The sequence below is a fragment of the Mustela erminea genome, chromosome 20 (genome assembly GCF_009829155.1).
Source record: "Mustela erminea isolate mMusErm1 chromosome 20, mMusErm1.Pri, whole genome shotgun sequence".
NCBI classification, from domain to species: domain Eukaryota; kingdom Metazoa; phylum Chordata; class Mammalia; order Carnivora; family Mustelidae; genus Mustela; species Mustela erminea.
In genome coordinates, this window is record NC_045633.1 from 2920785 (window position 1) to 2945083 (window position 24299).

General features: G+C 46.1%; 1 long non-coding RNA gene across 1 annotated transcript in view; it reads right to left on the reverse strand.

Annotated features, from left to right (window-relative positions):
- LOC116581407 overlaps nt 1-24299 on the reverse strand; it is a 244156-nt gene that overhangs the window by 7806 nt on the left and 212051 nt on the right. The window contains exons 4-5 of the long non-coding RNA XR_004282054.1: nt 21579-21679; nt 19431-19530 (exon numbers count right to left, since the gene is read on the reverse strand). This is a non-coding gene — a long non-coding RNA (uncharacterized LOC116581407). The remainder of the gene's footprint in view (nt 1-19430; nt 19531-21578; nt 21680-24299) is intronic.

A 24299-nucleotide genomic window follows, 5' to 3' on the forward strand; every position in this document is an offset into this window, starting at 1 on the left:
GTGAGACAGGAATCCATCAAAATCCTGGAGGAGAACATAGGCAGAAACGTTTTCAATATTGGCCACAGCAACTTCTTTCAAGACACATCTCCAAAGGCAAGGGAAACAGAAGCAAAAATGAACTTCGGGGACACCACCAAGATAAAAAGCTTCTGCACAGCAAAGGAAACAGTCAACAAAACAAAGAGAAAACCCACGGAATGGGAGAAGATGTTTGCAAATAACACTACAGATAAAGGGCTGGTATCCAAGATCTATAAAGAACTTCATAAGGAGGATGAGCAAGATGGTGGAGGAGTAGGAGGCCTAAATATCACTGGGTCCCGGGAGTTCAGCTAGATAGTTATCAAACCATTCTGAACATCTGCAAACTCAACAGGAGGGAGAAGAGAGGAAGAGCGTCAATTCTCAGAACAGAAAGTCAACCACTTTCTGGAAGGTAGGATGTGCGGAGAAGTGAATCTGAGGAGACATTCATGGGGGGGAGGGGTGGCTTTCAGCAAGCGGTAGGGGCCCAGAGTACAAAATTGGAAATTTTAGAAGTCTGTTCCACTGAAGGACTTCACTCCAGAGGCTAAGTGGGGTGGGGGGATGGGGAGGGTGGAACCCTCGTGGGGACAGTGTGGTCTCAGGACCTGTAGGATTACAAAAAGACCAGGGGTGTCTGAGTGTGGCAGAGCTGCCAGGTATCAGAGTGGGGAAGCCAGATGCAGAGATGGAGCCAAGGAGGGGCTCTCAGCTCGAGGTTGCATTAAACCATGATCTGTGGCACAGTTGGGCTGCTGCTTTTCAGGCAGGGACCCAACAAGCAGCAGATCCAGGAGACTCACCTTCCTCCTCTGGGAGGAGTGGCACAGGAGTGCACCGCAGGAATCTGCTGGGTTTGGAGACTCCAAACAGGGCCGTGCACTAGAGAGAGAAATGCTCAGTCACAGGCTGGGTGAGCAGAGGGTGGCCAGAGACCAGTGAGATGGGAGGGATTGACTGTTTTTCCCTGAGGGTGCACTGAGAAGGGGGGCCCTGAGCTCACAGCACCTATGGGGCTGGAGACTCAGAGGCCACCATCTGCATTCCCATCCTTCAAAGACGTACAGAAAGCGTTCAGGGAACCAAAGCTATCAAGAACAAACCTGAGCAGATTACTTAGCCTGGCCCCTTACAAGGGTGGTTCAATTCTGCCTTGGGCAAAGACAGTTTGAGCATCACAGCAATAGGCCCCTGCATGAGAAGATCAGCAAGAACATCCAGCCAAGACCAAGTTCATCGATCAATGAGAACTGTGGAACCCCTGAGCTAAGGGAAAGCAACACATAGAATTCATGGCTTTTTCCCCATGATCCCTCAGTCTTTCAAAGTTAAATTTTTAAAATTTTATTGTTTTCTTATTCTACATTTTAAGAATTTTCCTCTTTCCTATTTTAACATTTGTTTAACTATTTTAACTTGTCAATACCTCCTTAAAAATCTTTAAAAATTTTCATTGTTACAGTCATATTTTATCCCTTTATTGTATTTGACCTTATATTTTGTATACATGTAGGTTTTCTTTTTCTTTAAAATTTTGGAAAACAATTTCCTCTTATAGATCAAAATATACCCTAAATCTAGGGCATGGCTTTGCTGTTGTCTCCAGCCTGAGCACACTCTTTCCTCTTTCTTTCTTCTCTTTTTTCAACTAGCTTCTTACCTTATCAATTCCTTTTTTAGAATCTTTTTAAATTTTCATCTTTACATTCATATTGCATCCCTTCATCATGTTTATGCTTGTTTGTGTGTGTGTGTGTGTGTGTGTGTGTGTGTGTGAGTATGCATAAATACATATAAATTTTTCTTTCTTTAAAATTTTGGGAGGTAGTTTCTTCTAACAGACCAAAACACACCAAATCAAGTGTGTGGCTCTGTTCTATTCACCAGTCTAATATCTATCTATCTATCTAATTTCTTTTTTTCCCCTTTTCTTCTCTCCCCTGGTTTTGGGTCTCTTCTGATTTGGTTAACACACATTTTTCTGGGGTCTTTGCCACCCCTTTAGTATTTTATTTTCTCATTCATATATTCTTCTCTGGAGAAAATGACAAGGTGAAAAACCTCACCACCAAAAAAAAAAAAAAAAAAAAAAAAAAAAGAACAAGAGGTAGTACAGAAGGCTAGGGACCTAATCAATATGGACATTAGTAATCTGTCAGAACTAGAGTTCAGAATGATGATTATCAAGGTGTCAGCTGGGCTCAAGAAAAGCATGGAAGATATTAGACAATTCCTTTTTGGAGAAATAAAAGAACTAAAATCTAACCAAGTTGAAATTTAAAAAAGCTATTAATGCAGTACAATCAAAAATAGAGGCCCCTAGTGCTAGGATAAATGAGGCAGAAGAGAGAATTAGTGATGTAGAAGACCAAATGATGGAAGGTAAAGAAGCTGAGCAAGAGAAAGACAAATAACTACTGGACCATGAAGGGAGAATTTAAGAATTAAGTGATTCTGTAAGATGAAACAATATTAGAATAATTGGGATCCCAGAAAAGAAGAAAGAAAGAGAGGGGCAGAAGGTATTTTGAAGCAAATTATACTAGAGAATTTCTCTAATTTGGTAAAAGGAACAAGCATCAAAATCCAGGAGGAACAGAGAACCCACCTCAATTTCAATAAAAATATGTTCATGCCCCATCATCTAACAGTACAAGTCTCAGTGACAAAGAGAAAATCCTGAAAGCAACTTGAGAAAAGAGTCTGTGACATACAATGGTAGAAATATTAGATTGGCAGCAGACCTATCCACACAGACCTGGCAGGCCAGAAAGGACTGGCATGATATATTCAGAGCACTAAACAAGAAAAATATGCAACCAAGAATACTATATCTAGCTAGACTGTCATTGAAAGTAGAAGGGGAGATAAAAAGCTTCCAGGACAAACAAAAACTAAAAGAATTTGCAAACACCAAACCAGCCCTACAGGAAATATCGAAAGGGGTCATCTAAGCAGAGAGAGCCTAAAACTAACAGACCAGAAAGGAACAGAGGTAATATACAGTAACAGTCCCTTTGCAGGAAATACAATGGCACTAAATTCATATCTTTCAGTAGCTACCCTGAATGTAAATGGGCTAAGCACCTCAATCAAAAGATAGAGGGTATCAGAATGGATTTAAAAAAAAACAAGACCCATCAATATGCTGTCTTCAAGAAACTCATTTTAGACCCAAAGACACCCCCAGATTTAAAGCGGGGGTGTGGGAAAAAAAATTTACCATGCTAATGGACATAAAAGAAAGCTGGGGTGGCAATCCTTATATCAGATAAATTAGATCTTAAGCCAAAGACTATATTAAGAGATGAGGAAGGACTATATCATACTTAAAGGGTCTGTCCAACAAGATCTAACAATCTTAAACATCTATGCCCCTAACATGGGAGCAGCCAATTATATAAACCAGTTAATAACAGAAACAAAGAAACACATCAACAATAATACAGTGATAGTAGGGGACTTTGACACCCCCCTCACTGAAACGGACAGAGCATCTAAGCAAAAGATCAACAAGGAAATAAGGTTTTAAATGACACACTGGACCAGACAGACATCACAGTTATATTTAGAACATTTCATCCCAAAACAACAGAATACATTTTCTTGTCTGGGGCACATGGAACATTCTCCAGAATAGATCACATCCTGGGTCACAAATCAGGTCTCAACTGGTACCAAAAGATTGGGATCATTCCCTGCATGTTTTCAGACCACAATGCTTTGAAACTAGAACTCAACCACAAGAGGAAAGTTGGAAAGAACTCAAATACATGGAGGTTAAAGAGCATCCTCCTAAAGAATGAATGGGTTGGGGCGCCTGGGTGGCTCAGTGAGTTAAAGCCTCTGCCTTCGGCTCAGGTCATGATCCCAGGGTCCTGGGATCAAGTCCTGCATCGGGCTCTCTGCTCAGCAGGGAGCCTGCTTCCTCCTCTCTCTCTGCCTGCCTCTCTGCCTACTTGCGATCTCTGTCTTTCAAATAAATAAATAAAATCTTTAAAAAAAAAAAAAGAATGAATGGGTCAACCAGGAAATTAAAGAAAATTTTAAAAAATTCATGGAAACAAATGAAAATGAAAACACAACTGTTCACAATCTTTGGGACACAGCAAAGGTGGTCCTGTGAGGAAAGCATATAGCAAAAGAAGATTTTCTCATGAGACAAGAAAGTTCTCAAGTACACAACCTAGCCCTACACCTAAAGGAGCTGGAGAAAGAACAGCAAAGAAAGCCTAAACCCAGCAGGAGAAGAGAAATAATAAAGATCAGAGCAGAAATCAATGAAATAGAAACCAAAAGAAGAGTAGAACACATCAATGAAACTAGGAGCTGGTTCTTTGAAAGAATTAATAAGATTGATAAACCCTGGCCAGACTCATCAAAAAGAAAAGAGAAAGGACTCAAATTAATAAAATCATGAATGAAGAGGAGAGATCACAAACAACACTAAAGAAATATGAACAATTATAAGAACATATTACGAGCAAATATACACCAGCAAATTTGACAATCTGGAAGGAATGGATACATTCCTAGAGACATGTAAGCTACCAAAACTGAAATAGGAAGAAATAGAAAACCTGAACAGACCGATAACCAGTAAGGAGATTGAAGCAGTCATCAAAAATCTCCCCAAAACAGGAGCCCAGGGCTAGATGGCTTCCCAGGGGAATTCTACCAAACATTTAAAAAAGAATTAATTCCTACTCTCCTGAAACTGTTCCAAAAAATAGAAATGGAAGGAAAACTTCCAAACTCATTTTATGAGGCCAGCATTACCTTGATCCCCAAACCAGACAAAGACACCATCAGAAAAGAGAATTACAGACCAATATCCTTGATGAACACAGGTGTAAAAATTTTCACCAAAATGCTAGCCAGTAGGATCCAACAGTACATTAAAAGGATTATTCACCACGACCAAGTGAGATTTATTCCTGGGCTGCAAGGTTGGTTCAACATCCACAAATCAATCAATGGGATATGATACATTAATAAAAGAAAGAACAAGAACCATATGATATTCTCAATAGATGCTGAAAAAGCATATGACGAAGTACAGCATTTTTTCATGATCAAAACTCTTCAAAGTGTAGGGATAGAGGACACATACCCCAATATCATCAAAGCCATCTGTGAAAAACCCACAGCCAACAGAGAAAAACTGAGAGCTTTCCCCCTAAGGTCAGGAACACAGCAGGGCTATCCACTATCACCACTGCTATTCAACACTGTAGGGATATTTTCTATGCTCTGTCCATCAGCGGACCATCAGGAGTGACTATGTCCAGACTGGACCCAAAGGCTGCACTCTGTCCCACTCAACCCTTCCTCATGATGCCCCAGGACACTAGTCATCCTCAAGGGGACTCCTAGACAGCCAACCGGGTAGGGAGCCCCTCCAGACCTGTCCTTGACAGGCCCAGTAGGCACACTGGAGGGGCCACACTGGGGCCCTTGCTGGCTTCCAGGGCTCCTACTTCTAATCTCTGTAACCAGGTGGGACCGCTGCTTAAGAGTCCCCAAGACCCCAGAGAGAGACGGATTCCACCTGCAACACAAAGAATTTAGATCCGACCCAGGGGAAGCATTTAGAGCATGAAAAAGAAGCCTCCCTGGCCATGAACACTGAAGGATTTGCAAGCAGCCAAGATGGCTCCAGGCGCTGATGGGAGTCCTGACGCTGGCTTTGGCCGCTGGGTGCAGCGGACTGGCCTGGGTGACCTCCATCCTCCAACTACCGTCCCTGAGCACGCGTCCAGAATCTCTTCTGCCCCGGTGGGAACCCGGAGGGGCAAGACACAATTTTCAATCATTTTAATTCCGTATTGATTATGCAGAAGTGGCCCCTTTTTTACAGCGTCACAGCTGAGCATGAAGGGATGGCACGGAGGAAGAGCTCCGTGTCGCGCGGCACTAATGAGGCCTCTGGCTGTTGAAAGGCACCGGGAGAGGCAAGAGGCTGGCCTGCGGCCTCCGCAGCTCCCACGGGGCCACCAGAAACTGACAAGCAATTGCAAATAGCCCACATCGGCAGGTCCCTCTTCTCCAGAGTCCGCTCCGTGGTATGATACTGTGATTACAGACCAATAGGAAAATATTTGCCTAGCAAACAGCAACGTTGCCCAGGGGTCATTAGAGAGATCTAGAAAGAGCCAGAGAAAAGTGTCAGCCACGGGGTGGTTCAGAAGCACCGCTGAGCTGTCCTGGGTCATGGGCCGTGTGGGCTAGGCGGGGTTTTATTTTTATTTATTTATTTATTTATTTAATGTTTGATAAAATAATGAGGAAATAATTCCAGTAATAGCTGCCCTCTACGGCGTGCTGAGCGCTTGGGAAGCATTATCCCCAGCACTCCGCACCAATTTTGTTCATTCCCACTGTGGCCCTCTGAGCTCTGCGTAACTTGCCAAGATCGCACCGTTAGTTCCTGAGTAGAAGAGCCAGATTGCAACACCGTACCCCAAATCTGACGTCATCAGGGCTGATGTCAGCCAAGGAACCTGCCTGATCAAATCGACACACACTATCACTGTCGGTAACTGTTTAGTGCTTCTCAACCTTGATTCTTCGTGCTCCCCTTCCCTCATTCTTATTATTTTTTAAAGATTTTTATTTATGCTAGAGAGAGTGAGAGAGCACCAAGTGGGGAGCAGCAGAGGGGAGGGAGAAGCAGGCTCCCCGCTGAGCAGGGAGACCGATGCGGGACTCGATCCCAGGACCCTGGGATCATGACCTGAGCCAAAGGCAGACGCTTAACCCACTGAGCCACCCAGGTGCTCCTATACTTTAATACATCACAGATGTACTGCACATCTGTTTAGTTACCGTGTCCCTTCGGAGGCCTACAGTCTAGTGTCCCACCTATGGTTTCTTTGCCCCCTGTTGAGAATACATGCACTAGATAAGACTTACAGGAAGTTTGCTATGGGTTTCCTGTAAGTTCTTCGCAATCTGGATATTTATCAGTTCATTGATTCAAGAAGCTGATGTGGTGTTCCAACAGGTGAAGAAAGCAAGGCACAGAAAGATTGAATAATTTGCCTGATGTAATAGCTTATTAATAAAGGAGGCAGGATTTGATCTCGAGTGGTAGGGCTTCTGCGTACACCCCCCTTAACCACGGCACCATGCCTCTGGATCTCTGGCATTTGATGCTTTCCCATAGGTAAGATGTTCGCATGCCTCCAAAAGGTTATGATGGGAGCTTAACCTTGTCCTCCTTCTTGAGCAGAGGAGGAACTGAGGTCTGGGGAAGAAGGAGAGACTCACAGACTCTGGGTGGAGAGGAAGCGGGTTGTGGGTCTGCATCGGAGTCATGCTTCCCAGACCCAAGCCCACACCCTCCGCTGGGCACATTGAGTTCTATTCCTTCATTGTCTCCGAGCTGTGCTGAGTCCCCAGCCTTTTGGGGGGAATGCCTCGCTTTGTGTAACACAAGGATAGCCTGACCCACAGCCCCCACTCTGCAGAGAAAGTTTCATCTCATTAGTCAAATTAAAACTTACTTCTGAACTTGGTATATCTGTGTGATAGACTTCAAGTAAATTATCATTTTATTTATAGCTCCTTGTCTTCCAGAAACTCACATGGCAATATGTTATTTGGCTCATAAAAAAATTAAAATAAAAAAAAATAAAATAAAATGACACCTCGAAGCAGTGCTGTAACTAATTAGGGAGACTTCCAAACTGCTGTTAATTCGAGATGCTGAAATGTGCGCCAGCAGCCAGCCCGAGTTCCCGGGGAGGACAGGCTCACACAGCTGCGGGGCTCAGATATCACATTAAGTCAAACAATTATCTTGATGGGTTGAGTGAGCCCTGCAAAGTGCCACTCTAATGAAATTCTCGGTTGCCTCTCGGAGGCCCCTGCACCTGGCGGGAAGGTTGGGCATGTGAGGGAGTTCTCTGCGCACCTGACCCCGGGGGCTCCCATTGCCAGACATGGCCAGATACTCCAGAGAGTTATTCCAGAAGCCTAAACGCGTGGCCCAGAGCTTTGGAGGGGGCAGGCTGAGGAATGACAGCAGCTCAAGAAGAAGGAGCGAACAAGCTGGTCCACCCGTGTTGGAAGCCACTTTTCTTTCTTTGTTTTACCCCTCAGCGTTATTGCTATTTTTTTTTTATTATTTGAAATAATTTTGTTAAGAGGGAATCTGCAAGGATAGGGCAGAGAATTTGGGTTCCTGTGCACCCTTCAGCCAGTTTCCTGTGCCGTTAGCATCCTGTGTAACCATGGTCAGGCACACCAAGGGGCCGAGGATACACCTGTCAAGAAAAACAGATGCCACCTTTGTTCTCCTGGAACTCACAGGCTGATGGGGAGATATAGCCCTGGAATAGCCCCACAGCCGTGGTCACAAGCTACATCTCTTGGATGCCATCAAGGTCAACGTTGATTCCCAATGTGAGAATCACTGCCCTGGCCCTGGATCCCAGAGGAGAGCAGGGAAGGTGGGCTGGGGAGCTGGGGGGTGGTGAGTGGGCAGAGGGGCTCCTGGGATCCCAGAGACCCACGTTAGGACCCTCATGTGCGTGCGGGTAGTTTGGATGAGCTGTTCGGCTCTGACCCTGGAGAATGGGGGGGACATGAGGAGAGTGGGTGTCGTTCAGTTTTGGGAAAGGGTGGCCTGCGTTGGGCCCAGCGAGGGGAGTTAATGAACAGTGGAGCACACGTTTGTTCCTCTAGACTATGGGAGCAGTGTCCTGATGGCTCTGGGCTTCTTGTCCCCCTGGATCACTTCCCTAGCTGATGGCCAGTGGGATCATGTTGAAAATATTCAGTCAAATCATGTCCCTCCTTTTTCTAGAACATTCCACAGCCTCCCTCTCTCACTCAGGCCACAGAAACCCCGTGGTTGGGCTTCCTCCCCACTGCTTTCTGCCTCTTTCCGGGCTCGCTCCTAGACCAGGCCAAACAGGCTCCAGCCTTGAGGCCTTGGCCTTGTTGCTCTCTCTGCCTGGGAGGCTCACTCCCAGATCCCTGCTAAGCTTGTTCCCTCACTTTGTTCCCATATAGCCTCCACTGTCACCTGCTCAGAACCATCCTTCCTGCCCCTCTGGTAAAGATGAGCACCTTGCTTTGTTTTCCTTCCGAGCTCCTCCTCCTCCTCCTCCTCCTCCTCTTCTTCTTCTTTTTTAAGGTTTTATTTATCAATTTGAGAGAGGGAGCAACAGCACAGGGGCAGAGGCAGAGGAAGAAGCAGGCTCCCCACTGAGCAAGGAGCCCGATGTGGGGCTCGATCCCTGGACGCTGGGATCATGACCTGAGCCAAAGGCACAGGCTTAACCGACTGAGCCACCCAGGCTCCCCTTCCCAGCATTTCTTACAGCCTGACAAGTTCGGACTTTGTTTTCTTTTTCTCTCTTGCACAGCGTAAGCTGACAGCGCACTCTGGGTTCCCTGCTCTGTCCCGATGCCCGACACAGTGCTTGGCCTAGAGGAGGCGTTTCAGTAAGATTTGTGGAATGACTTCTGTCCGTCTGTCCGGCTCTGCCTTCCGCCCTCTCTCCTTCTCTCTCTCTCTCCCGCCATTCCTCCCTCCCTTACTATCGAGCAGCTGAACTACGGGCACCATTGAAGTCCTGAAATACAGAGAAGGGGCCTTTCGGAATACTGTGGTTTGGGCCCCCATTCTGTCATCCAGAATGGGTCCCATCTGGCATCCAGAATGCCAAAGCTTGGATGGTGTGGGTCACCTGCCCCAGTAGGGTCCAGTGACAAACATCTCCCAGCTTCTCCCTTCGGCCTGTTCCCCCCAAGTCCATATGTGAACGCCAGAGATGCCCACTCACCCTCCCCTGACTCATCCACCACAAAAATCCCTGTTCATCTGCCCCTTCCCTCCTCATCCCTGTCAAGAATTTCAGGCCAGGAGACAAGTTCAGAACAGCCCCTCGCTTAATCCGCTCTTCCTTGTATCACTCAGGGTAGCGGAGACAAGAGCAGGATAAGGATCTGGGCAAAGTCGGGGGCAGGCTGACTGCAGGGCGTCTTGCATTTAAGAAAATGTCTCTGCCCCGAGAAGCCATGTCATCCCCTGTTCCATGGGGTTTCCAGGCAGTCTAAGCAGCAGGAGGGGAACGAGCCCCTCTCCTGGCTTCCTGGATCCAGCCAGTCGGCTCCATCAGATGGTTATAAGGAAGACCTGCTCCGAGCAGAAGTGCGGGAGGCGGCCAGAGCATCTGTCAGCCGACCGCCGGAGCAGCCCAAGGTGCTGGCGATTTCAGCATCCGTCCATCTGAATCTGTCCTCAGAGTAACCATCTTGATCAGCGACACTGACCCAATAGGGCAGATACCCTGGGCACCAGTTACCACAGTTTCTCATTAACCCCTGCCGCGCCCCGGGGAGAGAGTAATCCCTCCTGCTTTACAGATGAGGAAAACCAGAGGCGGAAACCTGCCATGCTCTGAGAGCTAATTAAGTACAGAGCGGAAATTCACATAGTCTAATGGCAACGTTTATAAACTCAGGCATGACGCTCAGCTACGAATGTTGCAGAATCGTGGCCCTAGATGGGTTTTCTTTCACTTTGCAAACACACGTCTGCTTTCTCATTAAGTCAGTTTGCCAAGGTTTAAAACATGGGTGATTACAAAACGGCAGTTTCTTATTTTTATTTTGTAGCTATTTATTTTAAGATATTGGTAGACTCTCAAGAAGTCACAAAAACAGTACACAAAAGTTCCCTCAATCTCTTGACTCAATATTCCCCATGATAACATCTTTCATAGCCAGAGGACGTTATCAAAACCAGATCGCTGACTTCAGTGCTGAACTATTAGTAAACTGCGGAACGTATCCCATTTTGTTCGTTTGTGAGGCACCCCTATTGGAACGGGGTGATTTTAAATAAAAAGCATGGAATTCAGAGTCCTGTTAAAAAATGCATCTCTGAAAACACTGAGACAGATTCCAATATCCAGAGAGATCAGGCTTGAGCAGAGTGAAGGCTGCCTCATTTTAGAGGGCTTTGGATCTTCGTTTTTGCCACGATCCCTCGTTAGTTGACTTGTGTACTTGTGACTCACTTGTGTACGTCACCAGCCTGGCCTCTGAAGGCATTTGTACTTGCTATTCTGCTGCTTCTAAGAGCAAGGAAAGATGTCCCGGGGAATGAATTCCATAGTGTGACACGCCACTCGTATGTATTTCCAAGCCGTGATTATCCGGTAAGAGGTTGGCTAACCAGAAAGTCTGCGAGGCAGAAAGGGGTTGGTCTCACTCTTTGGGGCTTCACTGCAGAAATGAGAATCAGCTATGGGAGCCCAAGCAGGCAGATTTAATCGGGATGCCTTATGCGGTAGTGAGGCTTCTGGCATTTGGGGGCATTCAAACAGACTGAGCGGCCCCCTGTTAAGGGCACCAGACAAAAGATCTTGGTTGTTAGAGACAGGATATTATTTTTTGAACAATTTAATGCTGAGGCTCGTGGGTTCTGATTCTGTTACTGGATGTCTGAAAATGAAAATAACGTAGTGTGTATATGTGGGTGTATTCATTCACTCCTTTAATCCCTACAATACCAGTCTGGGCTAGAAACTATTATTCTGCTCATTTAACAAGAATAAAAATGGAAACAAAATAGCAGTGTTCAGAGAGGACAGACAATGTGTCCAAGTCTGCTAGTAAGTAACTGAGTCTGATTTCAAACTTCTGTGCCCTTGGATACTGAGTATCCACTCACTGCCTCCCCAACACAGGCCTCCTTTGGACAGAATTATTTTTCTACATTTCCCTGGCCCCAGAAAAAGGATACATAAATCTAAGGGGCATGAGATTAGGTTGTATACTCAGTACCTATTCAGCCCTATTGCCTATCTCGATGATTTAGGAATTCTAGCTTGTGTATTGTGATAGAGCTTGAACCACCAGGAGTGCTGAGTAAAAATGAATCATCTCAGCCCCCAGACCTGGATGTTTTGATTCAGAAGATCTGGCTGGAGCCTAGAAATGTGTGCCTCAAGGAATCATCACTGAACCAAAGAGACTGAATAAAGAAATAAAACCCCTCGCCCACATGAAGCTCAGGTCCTACTGGGGAGGATGTTACTGATTTTTAATTGGGTTCTAATTCCAAGGTGGGAAGGGGTAATTAGAAATTGAAGCATTCTGAGGAAATTTTGAAAGTGGCTGCCAGTGGCTGGGAGGGGCATGACATGGGGAGTGAGGGTTTCTTTCTGGGGTGTTGAAGGTGTTCTGGAATTAGATAGTGGTCCGGGGTGTCCAACCCTGTGGGTGTGCTATAGCACATGACTGTCCACTTGAAAAGGCTGAGTTTTACAGTATATGAGTCACACCAATAGTAAATAAATAAAATCCATAAAAGTTAGTGAAAAAGGATGTGGACAATCTGGATCACGCTTGGATCGCTGGCGGGAAGGTAAATAGTTGAAAGATTGCTGGGCAGTTCCTTTCAAAACTAGAAATGAATTTACCATAAAAGCCAACGGTTGCGCTCTTGGGCATTTCTCCCAGAGAAATAAAGGTTTATTATCATTCACAAACTCGAACACAAATGTTCACAAGAACCTTTTTTTATAAGAGCCCTAACCTGGAAACTACTCAAATATCCTCTAATGGATAAATTGTTCATTACACTGTCCCATCCATATCATGGGATACAGCTCACGTAGAAAAAGGAGGAAACTATGAGTATGCAGAACAACTTAGATGAATCTTGGGGAAATTACGCTGAGATTTTAAAAAGTGGCTCAGTCGGTTACGCGTCCAACTCTTGATTTCAACTCAGATCATGATCTCAGGGTCGTGAGCCCACACTGGGCTCCGCACTGGGCATGGAGTCCACTTAAGGTTCTCTCTCTCCCTCTCCTCTGCCCCTCCAGCCCTCCCTATTCCTCTCTTTAAAAAAAAAAAAAAAAAAAGCTTTCCAAAAGAATGATTCTAGTTATGTATACGTTTATGAAATAATCTAATAGTGGAGATGATTAGGGACGGGCTGAGGGGGTGAGTGTGACTATGAAGGGGAACACTAATGTGCCTTGTGATGGGGCAGCTGAGTATCGTGATAGCCGTGGTGGTTACACAAGCTGCAGAAGTGGTCTAACTGCAAAGAGCAATGTGCACATGTATGGGTGTGCATACACACACACACACACACACACACACACACACACACACACACACAAAGTACACAGATAACAGCTGAAATCCGAGTAAGACCTGCAGAGTCTGGATGGTACAAACGTCCATTTCTCGGTTTGGGTAAGGTGCTACAGTTGTAGAAAATGTGGCCGTTGTTATAGCTACGTGGAGGGCTGAAGGAATGGTGCACAGCATTTCCTTGTATGTTTCTTTTCAGCCTTCCATGAATCTATAATTATGTAAAAATAAAAAGTTAAAGGAAAGTGGCTAAAAAAAATCAGAAGCACCAAATCAGTGTGTTCAAGATTCTACTATTTATAGAAAATAAGCAGAAACATGTTATATATGAATTTGCTTGTATCTGCCTAAACTCTCCCGAAAGACATACAAGGAGCTGATCGCATTTGTCTAATGGGAATAGCAACGGAGTGGCTGGGGGATGGAGGTGAGTAGAGAATTTCTGCTTTTCTCTCTTTTGTGTGTTTTGAATTTTGAACCATGTGTATATTACTTATGGATAAATAAATATTAACAATAATTTAACCAGGGGATTTCCACTTCCGGTAAGATGGAGTGCACAGACATGCTTTTCTCTACTCATTCTATTAAATACAGTTAAACCCCGGGACATTACATATACCAGAAACATAAGAAGACCCTGAAAGGTGGAGAGAAGAAGACAGACAGGAAAAACATGGTGGTGAGTTCTCTGGCATTTCTTTCTGCCTCATATATCCCAGATGATGTGCCAGGAAACCAGCAAGGCAGAAACGCCAGTTTTCCCATTTCCATCAGAGAAGATTGGGTAGAAAGCCTAGATTTGCACCCTTGTCACACTGGTATTGAGGTAACCCCACTGCTCTGCTGGGGTAGCAGTGGTGAACCCAGTGTGGGAGTCTAGACTTGCTCATCTGCTCAGAGGAATGTGTCTCTCACTTCCCCCCTCACTGGGATAGCGCCCGAAGAAGCCTCGTGGAGAGTCAGGATTTATACCACTGCCCAGCATTACTGAGGCCATCAACGCTATAATATCAGTGGAGGTTATATGAGGAGCAGTAATGTGGTTCACATTCCCCTCCCCGGTAAGGTGGTCTCCATAGGGAGCCTGAAATCCCACACCCCCCACACACACCAATAATGAGAAGCCCCTTCTCCACTGGGTGTCCATCAATGGGGGCCAAGTGTAGAATCTAGAATTCCATCCCTACATGGTAGTAATGACATGGTGCTCCCTCTTTCCTTACTGGAGCAATGCCAGAAGTGGCTTGCTAAAATACGCAACTGAAATAAGATCCAGACACCTATGGTGAAATATTAAAAAACGGCCAGGTAGTAATCAGATATCACTTGTTAGCCAATAATCAGGAATATCTCCACTTGAATGAAAGAAAAGAAAAGCAATTGACAAAATCCACACCAAGACGACAGAGAGGTTGGAATTATCCAAGTATTTTAAGCAGCTGTCATAAAAGTGCTTCAGGGAGGAATTACAAACACTGTCGAAACAAATGAAAATATAGGAGGTCTCAGAAAAATAGAAAATGTTAGGAAAGAAATATGATATGAAAAATCCAATGGAAATTTTAGAATGGCAAGTATACAAAAAATGAGATAGAAACTCAGTGGATGGGTTCAGCAGAAGATGAAGAGGAGAGAGAGAGAGGAAAGTGAATGAAAAACAGAAATTACTCCATCTGAACTCAGGGAGAAAAACAGACGGGAAAAAAACCTGAACAGAACAAACAGGACAGAACAAAAGAGCCAACCCCTTGGGTCATCAGAGTCCTAGAGAAGAGGACAAAGAGGAAGGAATAAGGAACTAATTATGCAGAGAAATGAGGGCTAAAAATCCCCCTACATCTGGCAAAAGACATAGACCTACAGATTCAAGAAACTCAGTGAATTCTGAACAAGATGAATCCAAAGAAAGCTATAGCAGAGAGGTAAAATAAACAGAAATGAAGTTAAAAGAACTGAAATCAGGCAGCATGTGTTTTCTGTGCGCAAGGGAATGCCGTCAGAAAGATCTCCACTCAGTAACTGAACACCACACTTCCACATGATCCAGGCTCAAATGGGAACTCTCAAGGAAAATGTAAAAATACATTTAAATGAAAGAAAATGAATATACAACATATCCAAATTTGTGATGCATGAGTAGCAGGGTTAAGAGAGAAGCATGTGGCCTTTGAGGGTTTTATTAGAAAAAAGTACTCTCAAATTCATGACTGAAGCTCTTGCCTTAAGAAACAAGACAAAGTAGACAAAATAGGCCAAATCAAGTCGAGAGAAGGAAATAATACAGATAAGAGCAGAAATCAATGGAACTGAAAAGAGAAAATAAGGAAAATATAAAAGCTGGTTCTTTGAAAAGATCAGCGTAATCGACAAACCTCTAACGAAATGGGAAAAGGGAAAAGAGAGAGACTCAAATTACAAACACTAGGGATGAAATGGGGGATGTCACTGCAGACCCTGCAGTTATCAAAGAATAATGAGGTAAGAAGTGAGTCTGGGTGGTGGTTCCATGTATGTTCTTCTAAAAAGACCCTAAGACTTGGGGGGAGCCTGGGTGGCTCAGTGGGTTAAGCCTCTACCTTCAGCTCAGGTCATGATCTCAGGGTCCTGGGATCAAGTCCCATGTTGGGCTCTCTGCTCAGTGGGGAGCTGGTTTTCCTCTCTCTCTCTCTGCCTGCCTCTCTGCTTGCTTGTGATCTCTGTCTGTCAAATGAATAAATAAAATCTTTTAAAAAATAAAAAAGATCCTGAAACTTAGATGCTGGTATTTACTGGAAGATGATCCCATGAACCACAAGGAGAAGAGAAGAGAAGAGAAAGTGAGACGGGGAAGGAAGAAAAGCCAGTGAGGGGTGCACTCCTGAGTAGGTGCTGGCTGTGGGCGCCTGGGACTCAATCCTACTGAGGTCCCTCTGAGGAACCAACTTGGTATCATCCCACTGGGGCTGGCAGAGCCTGGGCCACTGTGCACTGGTCTCAACTCTAAGTCCCATGGAGCACGATGCAGGAGAAAGCCAGACAGAGAGAAGAGTCTCCACACCTTGTCCTGGAGGTTAAGGCAGGACATGGATAGCCCTTCCCTGGGAGGGACCCAGGAACATGCTGCAGTCCACACTTAAACTGGGTCTACTTCTTGTGACGCGCTTTGAGCCCTAGGTCTCAGAACCCATCATCTGACAGCAAAGGGGACCACGGGCAGCATGGTCTTCTTGGCGATGAACCTTATTTTGGAGTAGAGAGAAGGATGATCATATCTTCTTTTCAAGACAAAGAAACTAAGGTTCAGAGATTTTACCTAACTCACCTTAGGATACTCAGTTCCTGCTAAAGTGAGGACTCGCAACCCCCCTGGTGTGTGTGTGTGTGTGTGTGTGTGTGTGTGTGTGTGTGTGTGTTAATAGCCTCTCTTAGAGACCAGGACTCAGAAATATTTGCTCAGCACACATGTTAATGAAACCAGTTACTCCTGATCCCAGTGGACACATATGAGGGCGATCTTTAAAATATTCTACTTATTCACTCCTTGCAAGATCCCCAAGGAGGAGAGCCAGAATTTGTGCACCAGCCAGCCATTTCCTGGAGTTGAAATCGGTCAGTGTCAGAAAGATGCTGAAGGGTGAGTTTCTCCAGGTATGTGGAACTCCCCACACAGAAGGGATCAAAGATTCCTCTTCTTTCCATAGTGGGCGCTCCACGGGGACTCACTCAAGGTCTGGCAAGCATCCCATTGGCCCGGGAGCCCACAGGCCAGTGTGAGATAAGCATGAATATGCCTGGATAGGGAGGTTCAGGCAGTCAAAGCAGAAGTGCCTGTGAACTTGTCTCTTCTGTAGGCTACGTGAACCCGGGGAGGATGGTCATGGCTCCAACTCTTCCTTGATACTGTTTTCACTCGCAGTCCCAGCTGGAGAGTGACCGTGTTCATACTGTGTGGCCCTCACTCTCAGGATGGATTAGGAAATCCAATCCGTGGCTGAGATGATGCAATCTGTCTCTCTGAGACTATGATGTAAGACCCACAGGAACTGCTCAGGTGGGGATGAGCTCTCAGACTGGCAGGCCACATGGAATCAGGGTCAGAGCTGGGAAGTTTGCAATTCAAGGTTCGAGAGGATTAAGAAAGCCACGGGTTCCAGTAGGAATTCTATCACAAGTGACAGCAACTTAAAAACGAATTAGCTTATACACGGAAAGGGGGTTTGTTGGTTCAGGCAACTGTAAAATCCACCATAATGCCCGCATCAGGCTCTGCTTGATGCACGAGCTCAAAAGATGTCATATAACCTATTTCTCTCTTCACAGTTGAGTTCTGCCCTACTCCATGTGGAGAGGATTTGGCTCGACACCCAAAAAGGATTTATCTGGATGGTTGCAAGACAACTCCAGCGGGTCCAAAACCTCTCTGTCTCTCATCTTTTGGAACCTCATGGTAAAGACAGAGAGTATTTTTCCAAGATGCCCCAGCAAAAGCCTCTATTGACTCTGGTGGGACCATGAAACCATCCCTGAACCAACTTCTGAGACCAAAGGGAACCTAGAAGAGAGTTGATTCGTGAAGGTCTTGGCAACAGGCTGCATCCCTAGCACTGGTCAGTGCAACCTTAACCAGATTATGTGGTCTGACAAAAAGAAGGAGGAGATCCATGTACATCTGGAAGAAGAATGAATGGATGGGGGTAAGTTCCTATACAATGACTACAAGGAAGGTGGGTGTGTGTCCAGAAGGAAATGGAGCCCAGGATAAAAGAGAGACTGGGAACCCTGGTCATATAGAGGGGGATAGAGTATGACCAAGAGAGAGTGGAAAGGGAGGGAAGGAGAGAGAGAGAGAGAGAGAGAGAGAGACCCTTCTTAGACCTTCATATTCATACTCATCCCCAGGAGTCCCAAGTGGAATTGCCTCTGTGTCTTTACGATGAGCCTCCCTTTTCCCTCCAGATGGGTTTCTGTTTCTTACCGCCCCAAGCCCCAAACTCAGACAAATGCTGGCATCGCCTGGCCACCCGGACAGGTGGTTGGACGGACACAGTGGTGAGGAGAACTCTGTCTAGATGCACTTCAACAGATGAATCATGGGCTCCCACGCTTTCAGCATTAATTTCTCGAAGTGCAATTGTCTCCCCCGTTACTAAGCACTCTTAGTCCTAATTAGCCAGTTTGCAGGCAATTTTTCAACCTATCAAGTAGTGAAATAAAATAATGAGCACTGCTGAGGAGGCCAGGAAAGGCAGCCAGTTCACTGGGGAACTGGTGTTTTATTACCAATTCCACTCAGGGTTAAGCTACGGGCTTTTTGGGTCCCCCCCCCCCCACTTTCCTCCTAATTGTACCTTCAAGTCAGGAGAATCATGTCAGGATATTAAGATGAAAGATGCTTCTATGTTTCCCTTATAAACGAGCTCGATTTAATTCATGATTACACCCAGTTAATTTGGATGCCTTAATGATCCTATTCTCAGGGAAAGGAAATCGGATTGAATGCGTTATGCCCACCTCATTTGATAAAGTCTTTTAGGGAGTTTCTCTATTAGAGGGCAAAATATTAAAAATCGTCCTCCTCTGTTTCCGGATGTATCTTTGAACTTTGACATTCCTTCATTTTGATGCCTTGAGTCAGCTGACTCAATGTATGAGTACAAGCAAAGGGAGAGAACCTGTTAAAATTCTGAATCTTGGGTACTTCCTGATCTGGCCACCCTCCCTTTCCAGCCCACGGAGGTTGCGATTTCCAGGAAGGAGAATGCCTCCTTGCCCAGCTCAGCCCTTCTCCAGCCCTGCTGGCCTCTAAGGGGCGCTGCTCCCCCTTGAACAGACGGACAGAAACTATTTGCAGAAGGTCTCTGATAAAGGACTGTTGTTGAAAATATACGCACGCAAAAGAACCTTAAATGAAAAACAAATAAACAAACAACCTGATTAAAAATAAGCCAAAGTAACAGATACTTCACTCAAGATTTCCAGATGGCAAAAAAGCATATGAAAAGATGCAACGAATATCACATTGTATGTTAACAAACTGGAATTTAAATTAGAATTTGGAACGACAATTAAAAAAAGGCATTCCTTATCATATGCCATCAGGCAGTACAAATTAAAACAACACTGAAGTACTACTCCATACCTGTTAGAACGGCCCAAACCCTATACACTGACAACATCGAATGTTGATGAAGACAGGGAGCAATAGGAACTCTCTCCCACGGTGGGAATTCAAAAATGGTGCAGCCGCATTGGGAGACACTTTGGCAGTCTTACAGAACGAAGCATATGCTTACCATCTGACCCAGCAGTCCCGCTCCTTGGTACTTATCCCAATACTCCTTGATATTTACATCCGCACAAAATCCGGCACATGGCTATTCATAGCAGCAAAACCTGGGAGAAATCAAGATGTCGTTCAGTAGGTGAATGGCTCAGTCAGCTGTGGTCCATTTAAGCAATGCATTATTATTCTGTGCTAAAAAGAAATGAACAGTCAGGTTGTGCAGACATGGAGGCAATTTCAATGTGCATTTACTAAGTGAAAGAAGTCGGTCTAAAAATCCATATAGGAGGACTCCAAGTATAGAACATTCTGGAAAAGGCAAACCATGAACTCGTAGAAAGATCAGGGGTTGCCAGGGAATGAGGGGGAGGGAGAGATGAATTGGTGGAACACAGAAGATTTTTAAGGCAGTGAAGTTATGCTATATGATACATATAATTCCACAGAATACTATAGGATTCTGTACAATACTGTTCATTATACATTTTCCAAACCAGTAAAAGGCACAACACCAAGAGTGAACCCTAATGTAGATTCTGGAGTTTGGTGTGTCAGTGTAGAATCATTGGTTATAACAAATGTACCACTTTGATGGGGGACACTGATATCAGGGAGAGGCCATGCAGGTGTAGGGGCAGGAGGTATATGGGAAATCTCTGGACATTTCTCTAATTCTGTTATGAATCTAAAACTTCTCTAAAAAATAAACTCTATTGAAAAAAAGCTCTCCGGCTGTTGGCATACAAAGTCTTGTGGTCAGAAATAATTTTGGTTATCCACCATCATACAACAAATCACCCCCAAATTCAAGGGGTCTGTTGGGCTTTCCCCCAATGTTTATGCCTGGGTTTACTTGTGTGGCTAGGTTCAGCTGGAGAGGTGGCTTGGCTGCAGCCATCCATGGGACAACCCAGCCACATATCTGGCAGTTAGTAGGTGCTGGCTGCTGGCCAAGGCATCTTGGGTTTCCCCAATGTGGCCTCTTACCCTCCAGTATGCTAGACTGGCTTCTCTATGCAGTGGTCTCCATGGGAGCGAGCCCCAGTGCACAAACACTCATCAGACCTCTGCTGGTACCATGTCTGCCCATGTCCCACTGGTCAGAGCTAGTCTAGCCAAGCCCAGAGTCCACATGGTGAGGAATGCACAAAGGTGTGGATGACCCAATGCATGATGCATTGGGAGCCTTACTAGAGCAAACCACCGCCTAGGACAGCACAGTGGTGACAGTCACCTCAATCTCAGTGGGACCTTCTACTAACTGGCCCAGAGACTCTGCAGGGAGCCTTCTGGTAGGGTGACCAACAAACACGTTCATCTGTTTCTTCATTCCTGTTAGATTTTATTGATCATGTTGGATCCAAGCAGAAGGCTAAACCTTTCCATGGCCCCGCATTTGAGGGACAGTTTTAGGAGAAATTGGGACCATTTTGAAGCCAGCCTTTTCCTGGCTATTGTGGCATTATTGAGACTAGAAGGCAGGCATCTGTGTTGAGAAGGGAAGAGAGAAAATGGAGACCTTTGAGGGTACACGCAGAGAGAGGTTGGATCCTCCAAGGTTGGGAAGGAAAGTGAGGGCTGCAGGGCCCTTGAACATGGAGGTCTGTGTCTGGCTTCCTATTAGCACCTTGGGAAGATGACAGATATGGTGGGGATCGCCATAGGGTGCTTTGAGAGAAGCCAGGTCCGCTCCAGTGTGGACACCGTGGACGCTCTCTGCACTCCAAGGTCTCCATCCACTTTGCAGTCACTCGGCCTTGAGGCCCTGCCCACTGTCATCCATCCACCCACCACGGGGCAACTCCCAAGTGTTTGCTTTTTGTGAGACCCCAGGACATTTGCAAGATCCAGCCTGGAGGAGAGGGAGGCTCATCATTTTCCCCTTCTGGACAGGATGGGGGTGGTGAGTGAGACATACTTGGATTTAAAGGCAAAAATACTAAGTTTCGTTTTTGCACTCTTAACTTTGGGGGCTGGGGTTCCTTCGCTGCAGTTCTTTCTTGCCCACCATGTTGGGAAAATATCAAAAAACGTGCTATGGGAGTCAGCGCCAAGACCTCCAGACGACACGTCTTTCCTCGCCTCCTGTGGCCCCATGAACAGAGCATGGCTGTGGCCTGTAGCTTGTCCATCCGCGCCCGCCCCGCACACGCCTCACCATCTCTGTGGATGCCTGCTTTCCTCTTTTCACGTCTTCACTGTGTTTTTTCCTTCATCCCACAGATCCCTCTGTTGGCCGAATCTCATGCCAAACACTGGCTGAAAAAAGAAAGGAAACGGAAAACACAGGCGGGGTATAGAGAGAGGTCTGCACTCCGGGGTCTGGAGCCGGGGCTGGCCTTGTGCAGCTCCCGCGGGCCGTGCGTGAGCAGAGCTCCTCTGAGTCTGGTACGGGGCCGTAGCGTTGAGCGTCTGTCTATGCAGCGCCTGTCTGCTGGGCGCCGGCTTGTTTCCGGAGGGCATCTCCGTGTGAATTCTTATCAAAAGAAAAAAACAAAAACAACTCATATTGAACTGGGCCATTGGAGTGTGTGAAAGCACGTTTCTGTGTTGAGAAGCTGGATCCACTAGGCCAATTTCCTAAGGAAAAATGAGCCACAGTGAAGCCAGGCAGTATAGACAGAGTCCTGGGGAGGGGACTGCCCATCTTGTCTGGGAGCCCATGTGCTATTTTATCCCCATTTGACTGATGACTTTTGAATGTGTGTGTGTGTGCTGTTAAAGTGATTAAACAGGAAACCCACTGGGGTGAGGGGCTCTAATGCCTCAGTAGTCTACGCAAGCAAACCAAATCCTCAATCCAAAAGGTAAACCTTAAGACAAACCAATCACAAACGGCCAATGAGGCTTTCTCTAGGGAGGCAACTGCTTAAAGCTATCACCAAATAATTGCTTTCCTTTGCTTCAGCATCTTCTCTAGAAAAACCCTGCCCCTGACTCCTGGTGGTGGAGTGGTGCTGATCATCTCTGGTTTGGTGGGGGCTGCTTCCTATCAGACAAATGAATTCTTAGGCTCAAATAAACTCCTAGAATATTTTGTGTGCCTCAGTTTACCTTTTGACAGTGTGTGTGCATGTGAGTGTGTTTGTGTGTGTGTGAGAACAAGACAAGGAAGGGGGCGGGGAGAAAACTGGAGAAGAAGAAAAGTAACGCCTTGAGCGCCCACCATCCTTCTGGGCACCATGAAAGGCTGCTCCCTCCTGAGGCTGGTCCTGATCCCAACAGACCTAGACCACACCTCGACGACCAGCTCAGGAGAGTCAACCCCTCCCCACGTTCTGCCCAGACTATCAGGCCACCTGTCATTTCCATGCTAGTCATTTTCAGATCCCTGCCCCTTCAATCCCTCTGGCTCCATTGAGCCTCACTTGGCCGGGGCATATAAAGCCTAACTTGGCCTGGGACATATAAAGATGGAATGAGTGAATGAATTTAAGAATGAATGAGTGCCAGCAGAATTAAGAAAAACATCTAGAATTTGAAAAGATATAGGTGATTTTGGAGAAAAAAGGAATGGTGTGCTTGGTGGTTAGCCTCGGGGGCTGGGAGAGCCCCACACTCACTGCCCGAATGAGCACTCAGCCGGATAAAGAGGGATCATGGGGTGCAGGGGGCCTGATGGGAATGGGGACTGGACGAGATAGGGCCCCTGAACTCAGGCTTTAAGAAGTGCCCCCACCCCTGGCAAGGAACTGCTGCCCAGGGGAGGGGAGATGGACTTCCTGGGCAGTCGCCAACCCATCCCGCTTTTTAAAAAAATTTTTTAAATTTTATTTATTTATTTGGCACAGAGAGAGAGATCACAAGTAGGCAGAGAGGCAGGCAGAGACAGAGGGGGGACGCAGGCTCCCTGCTGAGCAAAGAGCCGGATGTGGTGCTCGATCCCAGGACCCTGAGATCATGACCTTAGATGAAGACAGAGGCTTTAAGCCACTGAGCCACCCAGGTGCCCCCCATCCTGCTTTTTAAAAGTGGTCCAAATCCCTCTCTTCAAGTCCGTGGAGTAAACCGATAATTAAGCAATTAAGCATCAAAGGGAGGCTCTTACAGCCTTGGCACTTGTTCAGAAAACCAGTGAAGAAATTACAATGGAGATAAAGGACAATTGATCTGGGTCTTCCTTTCAAAGGATGTGTGGGCCCCAGGGGGCTGGGGTGTGGAATTGTGGGGGGAATGTCCCTGGGTCTCCCTGGAGCCCCGCTTCTGAGAGCCAGCATCTCCCCTGCCCCACGTACCTGCCACTGCCTGCCAGGCGGGGATGGGTAGGGCCCTCCCAGATTGGGGTCTGAACCCTTCTGGATGTCCCCCGGGCCACGAAAACCTGCACCAGAAAACCTGGCCCCTCTTCCTGGCACGTCGGTTGTCCTCAAACTATCGAGATTAGGGATGCTTACATAGATCAATAGTTAAATAATTTAAAATGTCATTTCTCATCGGAAATAAACATCTCTTCATGAAAAGCGTTCTGTGCCAGGCACTTTTCCCAGCACGGCGAATACAGCAGGGCCTGAAACTAACAGAATTCTTGGCCACGTGGAGCTTGTATTTTAGTTGGAGGAGACAGATAATAAACAAGGGAATAAGGAAAGTATCCAGGATGTCAGGGTGTGGTAAGTGAGCGTAAAGCAGAAAAACAGAGCGGGAGAGGGAGACAGGTGGATGTGGTGGGGTGTGATTTTAAATAGGACGGTAAGGGAGACGATAAAATGATATGAAAACAACTTTACCGAGATCCCATTCCGCATCCGTGACAAGCTAAGCCTCATCCCTCCCAGCTAGCATCCTCTGGAGGTCGGAGCTCCTGGACGGTCTCCTCACTGGCTTCTCCGACTTTCGTTCCCCCCTTTCCAGTCTGTCCAGCACTCTCCAGCCAGAATGG